We start from the raw sequence: 7,500 nt of genomic DNA, 5'->3' as shown, positions 1-7,500 counted from the left end.
AACCACACGCGATTGATCAACGGATAGACGAACAGCCAAATGAATGGAAGATAAAGGGCTGAATGAACATAAAATTGAATTCTATAAACTGGAGAATTTCATAACAAATACATTTGTTGTGTAAGTCTTGAGTTTCAGGAATGTCAACATTATCCTGACGCAGAATTTGGCTGAGGCAGCAATGCCTTTTTTCCCCCTTCTCCTCCTCCCTCCCTCCCCCCACCCCTTTGTTTCTTACTTCATCTATTTTTCTAATACGCTATATTACCCCTTTGTACTTGTTTTCTGTACCCTGATGATGTAATAGACGAAAGCAACTTTTAATTTTATTTCCATAACGCACACACACACACACACAGCATCACCCATAGATCGGGCATATATAAGCCTTGAGCTCTCTTCCGGGAGGGTAGTAGCTGTTGATCACAAGTCCAACACGTGATCCAAGACCATGGTGAATTACACACACGCACGCACACATGCACTATGCTCAATGGTACAGTGGTACCGTTCTCGACTGCTAATTCGGCGATTCGAATTCGAGTCCCGCCCAGGGCTGAAAAATATTCAGAATCGCTGCACTGCGATGGTGGGCAAGGAGTTTTGTGTGTGTGTGTGTGTGTGTGTGTGTGTGTGTGTGTGTGTGTGTGTGTGTGTGTGTGTGTAAGGTCGCATCGTTACCCATAGATCGGGCTTTATATAAGCTTTAAGCTCTCATCCACGAATGTAATAGCTGTCATTCACGAGTCTAACACATGATCCAAGACCATGGCAAATCACACTGACTATATGACCTCTGAACTTTCATACGGAGAGGCAAGCTCTGCCGATCACGAGTTCAACAGGTGATCCAAGCTCGTACTGGCGATGGGACCACAAACAGGCGAAGGCCAATCCGTAAAGCACAAACGAGTAAAACAAGAGACAAATCCATATTCGTCCCGGGGAAAGGGTTGGTCGCTTTTTAGAATCTCCTCCTTCAGGTTGTCCCCATTTCCAAGTCAATAATCAGTGATTAGCAAGTCGCGATGGACCCCAGTCACCTGTCCCCATTTGGAGGGACCTGATCATTAGCGGACCCCCCGAATCTTATTAAGTCCTTAAACGGAGGGAAGAGGGGGGAAAAGGGTGCCCTTAATTGAATTAAATCGCCTGGCGGCACTCCGACACCGAAACGCACCAATGCACAACTCGGACACGCGGAAGCACAACTTCGAACTTGTTATGCAGTTGACCCTCTTGGGATTCTTCTATTCTTTATTTCATTCTATTCATCTACTTATTTATATATTCATTTAATTCATCTCGTTTATTTTATTGTTATTACTTATTTGTTTATTTTATTATTACTATTCCTTTATCTATTTTGCTCAGAGAAAAAAAAAACTATTATTACTATTCCTTTATCTATTTTGCTCAGAGAAAAAAAAAACTATCTCGCTCATCAAAGAGGGTCTCAAGCGACCTACACCACTCTTTCCCCCCTACGGATGAATAGAATGATCTGACGTCAGCCAAATACAAAATTAATAGGTATATACATGAAACTAAAACATACTTCTCCCACCTCACTTCAGCTGAATAGAATCGTCTAGCGGCAGCTTAGAAAATCAGAAGAGTGCGTCTTCGTGTAACGAACTGATCAAAAAAGGAGCCGGGAGATGCAGAAGGTAAGTGATTTTGTCCAAAGACAGATGGTGGAGGGACCTAGTAAGGGGACCTCGAGGAAACATGAGGACCTCTGAGGAACAAAGAAGGCCCCCCAAGGGTACCTGGGTTTTAGTGAGGATTGACTTCTAGACCTATATCGAAGACTAGACACGTGGGATGCGCTTCCCTCTTACGCGATCGCAAATGTCGTGCGGGAAGCCCAGAGGCAGCAGCAGGAGCAGGGACAGGTCCTCGTGGCCTTCAGAGGTGCTCACACTCAGCCGCTGGCAATTGTGTCCGCAACACCTTTCACAGGAACGAATGCAAGGCTGCCGTGGCGACGAAGGAAAGAGTGAGGAGGGGGGACAAAGGTGTGTCATAAGGCCAATCTAGCAACTGTTACGTGTCTGTGTGTGTGTGTGTGTGTCTGTGCGTGCATGCTTGTATATGTGTGTGCGCGTGTGCGTGCATGTGTGTGTGCGTGCGGTATGTGTGTGTGTGTGTGCGTGCGGGGTTGTGTGTATGTGTGTGTGTGTGTGTGTGTGTTTGTGTGTGTGTGTGTGTGTGTGTGTGTGTGTGTGTGTGTGTGTGTGTGTGTGTGTGTGTGTGTGTGTGTGTGTGTGTGTGTGTGTGTGTGTGTGTGTTCAGCCTTGAGCTACTGTAGGACTACTGGAGTATCCCTTGGGGGGCGTTACAGCCTATGTGTCTCATCAAAGTGGCTGATATAGTGTACGTCAAGTGTCGAAAAATGGACGATCAAGTTGGAACCCTTACATCATCTCCCTGTCACCCTACTCCCCCCAACACACCATTCCCCTTCCCCTTTCTCCCCTTCATCAGCGCCCAGAGCCCTACATCAACACGTGTCGCCACGAAGGACGCGCCCAGGCGCCCCCCCTACCTCGCCCCCTCCACGTCCACACCTCCGTCCGGCGCCACTGGGCCGCCCACGCGCCGCCAGGAACGGCACTAACCCCCCCCCCCGTACAGCTCCACTTCACGCCAGGGAAGAGCCCTTTCAGATGAAGAGAATGGTCTGGCCTGAGCCGCACTTGACTCAGTGACGTGTACAATTACTAGTGTGTATGTGGCGAGGGGTGGAGAGGTGATATACAGAGATGGTTTTAATCTTTCTGACCCGTGATGGTTGGCCTCCTTCAGCGGAAAAGAACTCTCTGGGCGCCAGGAAGACAGTCTGTAATATCACTCTAAGTTGAGTGAAAGAGCCTGACCCCAGGGGTCGCTTCAGAGCGGGGCGACTTCGCCTGGTATTGGGTGGCGCCTCAGTCCACCAATAGCTGCCCCAGTTTTCTTTCACCGCAGCACCACGGGACCTCTCCTTGGGAAGAAACGTCGGAGTGCTGTCTGTATCGTGTGACTGTAGTGATGGAAGTCCATCATCAGCTCTCAGTTGATCCATATCTCCACTCACAACGTATGTGATTCACCATGGTCTTGGATCACGTGTTGGACTCGTGATCGACAGTTATTTCCCTCCCGGAAGAGAGCTCAGAGCTCATATATGACCGATCTATGGGTAATGCTGTGACCGTCACGCACACACACCCAAACTCCCCGCCCACGAGAGTTGGAGTAACAATCCGCAGCGCGCGCGTGTGTGTGTGTGTGTGATGATTACTGATGCATCGGTCGGTCGTGATCTAGAAACCAATGGGTTGCTAGACAAGACTCCACGCTACTCGGGCGCCAGCTAGCCTCAGTAGAAAAAGAAATAAAATAAAAAATAAAAGTGCAACAAGATATGATAATACCCTTTGTGTTGCTTTAATGTCACCTAGTTTCCAAATGACTTGCGACATCAGGGGGATATGAATTACGAAGAGCTAAAAAAAAAAAAAAAAAAAAAAAAAAAACGGTAGAAGCTGGCTACCACAAGTGGGGCTTAGGACTTTTCCTATATGCGGTGCGAATTGTTAGCTCATCTAGAAATTCTAATCTAGGTGACACCAAACCATTTCATTTAAGCCTAAAGGAATCCCACAGAAGAAGTGACATGTCTGATGTATCTTACATAAATGGAGCTGGCGGGTGGGTAGGTATGCACGCACGCACGTACACACACACAAACACACACACACATGACCCGGCTGCCACTACGGAAGTCCGGGTTCGAATCCCGCCCAGGGCTGAAATAATTTCTGTATCGCTGCGCTGCGAGTCGTTACTCCAACTCTCGTGGGCGGGGAGTTGTGTGTGTGTAAGGTCACAGCATTACCCATAGATCGGTCATATATGAGCTCTGACCTCTCTTCTGGGAGAGAAATAGTTGTCGATCACGAGTCCAACACGTGATCCAAGACCATGGTGAATCACACACACAAACAAGAACGCACATACTCACGCAAACACGCGCGCTCGCTTGCTTGCTTGCTCGCTCGCTCAGTCACACATTGATATACTGTGTATGTACATACCACATACTTAAGTTCTGAGGAGTTTCCTCGCCTGAATGAAATTGTCCGACGACAGCTGAAGCATGACGTGCCAGGCTGCCCCGCGGTCACTGATCCTTAACGTCTTTTCTTCTGGGCGAGAATAGATTGGATAGCTCAATATAGGTTAGATGAGGCTATAGGTTAGCTTAAGCTAGGCTAGTTTGGTTTAAACTAGGTTAGATTAGGGTCAACAACCTTAGCTGTGGCTCAGATGTTGCTCCATCTTCTAAATTGGGCAGTGACATCGAACTGCAAGATCGCCATCGATAACCTTGTCCATCAGTTTCTTCGGAGGAGGAGGAGGAGGAGGATGTGCCCGCGACGTACCTCAAGGGTGCGGGAAGTGGCTGAGGACAACGGGGTCCCGCGAGCATAAAACTGAGCTTTTTCGGTTAACGAGATTGGTCCTTGTTCTAGCAGCTGGACTTGGACTGGAAGACTTTCCTTATATATATATATATGTATATATATATATATATATATATATATATATATATATATATATATATATATATATATATACTGTATACGTTGTGTGTGTGTGTGTGTGTTTGTGAGGTCTTTGTTGCCGTGCTGGTTATCCTTTATTAGACACTGTCTAAGTGCCGTTCTATAGCACCTCTTATAACCGTCTTAATCATTTATCCCATGATTGAGGTCAGGCCCATTGGTCTCTAGCTCTCGGGTTATACACTCCCACAGCGACGAGTTGCTCGAGCATTTGTTCTAGCTGCCGCCAGGCGATTTTATTCATCCAAAGGGGACCCACTTTCTCCCCCGAGGCTTCGTGTGCGATCTCTGGCTGAGAACCTCACGTCAGGAGGCGCTTAACTGTGACTGAAACCGGGCGGGCTAGAAGGGTTACGCTGATAACGCATGGATAAGAATAAATAAATAAACAAACAAATAAATAAAAGATCAGTGTCACTACTTCGCAGAGAGGCGGAGGAGGGACCGCTGCAAACAGCGTAAAGGGAGAGGATGTCCTGTACCGACGCAGTCCTCGGCGAAGTCAGAGGAAAAAATCTACGAAATGTTCCGCGAGTCTGCGAGTAGCGGCAGAGACGCAACTTCGACGCGCGATCCGAGCCGCTCGCTCGCTGCCGCTCCGATCACCTCTGCCGCGTATTGGAAGGCCATCACCCTGGTCTTTGTTTGCCGTAAAAATAAAAAAGAAACAGAGGAGGAAGATGAAGAAGAAAAATAAGAGGAGAAAGAGGAGGAAGAACAGGAGGAGGAGGAGAAGGAAGAGGAGTAGGAGGAAGAAAAGGAAGAGGAGCAAGAAGGAGGAGGAGGGAAAAGAAGAGGAGGGAGAAATCATGTCGTGGGCATAGGTGGGGAGATGGGTGGGGGGCATTGACGTTGAGTGCCTGCCTGCCTGCCTGCCTGCCTCCCTCCTTCCCCCTTATGAAAGTCGGCCTCCGAACTGAAGGGTTTCAAGTACGTTGACCGACTCCTCCTCAACCAACTGGATAGTTCGTCGGCAACAACCAGCGCTTCTATCCTTGAGAACAGTATCTATCTTTCATTTCGTTATTATTATTATCATTATCATTATTATTTTCTTTTTTTTCCGGTGGAGATGAGTTTCCGTATATAGAAAATACAGCAGCGTGACTGTAGTTCATCATGATGTCATTCAGATCCCTAAAATGTCGACAGCATAAAGTCTATGCCACCCGGTAGTGCTAAGTAGAATCACGGAGCTCTGTTGAATGAAATCGCCTGGCGGTGGACAAAATCATTTTATTAGTCGTAAAGAGCAAAGAACAAATTAGTCGAATCAGTTTAACACGTACAGCCCCGGAGGTGATGGGAATTCTTCCTGAGCTGAATAAAATCACCTGGTGTCAGCCGGAACACATGTTCGAGCCGTTTTGTTGGTTCTCCACCTTGGATCGGAAATCATGGCGCCGCGATTGCCTTGGGCAAAGTGTGAGGGCGGTTGGGCTGCACCGCGCGAGGAAAGAAAACGGTTCACCCTTTGTCGTCCATATTCGACCCTCGGTCATCATCTGGCTGCCGTTAAGCGATTTTATTCACCCGAAGAAAATCTCTGAAGACGCGGAGGGTTAAAATTGTAACGTGACATTACGTTTTTGTTCGTTTTTTTTTTTTTCTGACATAACCAAGGCCCTGGGTGACTGTTTCAACGTAGAAAGTTGTATTTCCATCGTAGATACAACTTTATGGGTTGTGCTTATCTTGTATATACAATTCAAGGTGTTGTATCTACCTTATGGATACGAAATTAGGGGTTGTATTGTATTCGCAGATACGGGTTGTATCTTGGAATGGGGGTTGGAACCCGGAGGGCTTCACTTACAACCTCGATTTCCCGCGAGGGAGTGAGTCGTCATTTGCGTCGAGAAACCTTGGCGGGGGGTCGGGGGGGGGGGTTGACTGTGGGCGCCTCGGTTCTGCTCGCCTAGGCTAAACAAACACGTGGCTGTAGCAAGTAGGGATGGATGGACGAACGGATGGAATTTCTGACTTTGAGTGACATGGGCCCGTGGGTGTGGGTCGAGGTGATGTTCAGGTAGTCTTGGGTCCCGCGGGTCTGGAGCCTCGGTAATTCAATAATCACGGTATTGCGGGTTATCAGCAATATGTAAACCTTTCGCTTTATTCTGAGGCCGGGGTGTTTATTCTTGCTGCCGGCGGCGATTGAATTTGGCTGAAAGAAGCCTCCCTCCCCTCTCTGTAGCGGAAAAAAGTCTACATCCTTCGGAAACTTATCTCAATTGACATTTTCGATGCGTTTCATTTTAGGAACTCGGAGAATAAGCAATCTTACACGGGGGGGGGGGGGGAAGTGCATTCAAATGGATGGGAATCCAGGCCGATCACCAGCAACTCCACGGCGCTTCTGGAAGTCCCTTAATATCCTGGAGAGTCAAGGCTAATAAGGAAGACCTACAGCAAGCTAACTAATCACCCACAGAGTCCGCCATTCCGCGCGTCTGGATACTGTGAGCGGTGTACTAAACAAATACGGTTTCTTACCTTTGTCACCGGCTTTATGCCCGAAACGACTAATGTACACTCCTTGACCAAACGTATTGTTCCAAAACCTAAACTAAACCAGCCCAATTTAACCCAGATAAACCCATTCTAGCCTAACCTATCCTAGTTTAACCTAATCCAGTCGTTTTCTGTAGTGTACATTTTAAGAGCAGACATTTCGGGAAGTCGCATTCCAGTGGCATTTAATGTCCCATAGGAGTACTATCTCGACGTTACATCTCTTTGAGTACATGTACAGCATCCTCTACACGGTGTCCTAAACACACCGTACCGGAGTAGCCCTGGGTACCTACTATATGTACTATATACAGTGTCTTGTACAACCACTCTCTGTCTTCCAAAGTCAAAGTCCTAAACACTGTACTTA

General features: G+C 47.5%; 1 protein-coding gene across 3 annotated transcripts in view; it reads right to left on the bottom strand.

Annotated features, from left to right (window-relative positions):
* Window positions 1-7,500, bottom strand: part of LOC143038054 (uncharacterized) — a 340,384-nt gene that overhangs the window by 8,601 nt on the left and 324,283 nt on the right. The window lies entirely within an intron of this gene.

This window comes from Oratosquilla oratoria, chromosome 23 (assembly GCF_046742065.1).
Source record: "Oratosquilla oratoria isolate Oo_2021 chromosome 23, ASM4674206v1, whole genome shotgun sequence".
Taxonomy (NCBI): Eukaryota; Metazoa; Arthropoda; class Malacostraca; order Stomatopoda; family Squillidae; genus Oratosquilla; species Oratosquilla oratoria.
Note: the sequence above shows the minus strand (reverse complement) of the source record. Positions and strands in the feature narration are given on the sequence as shown.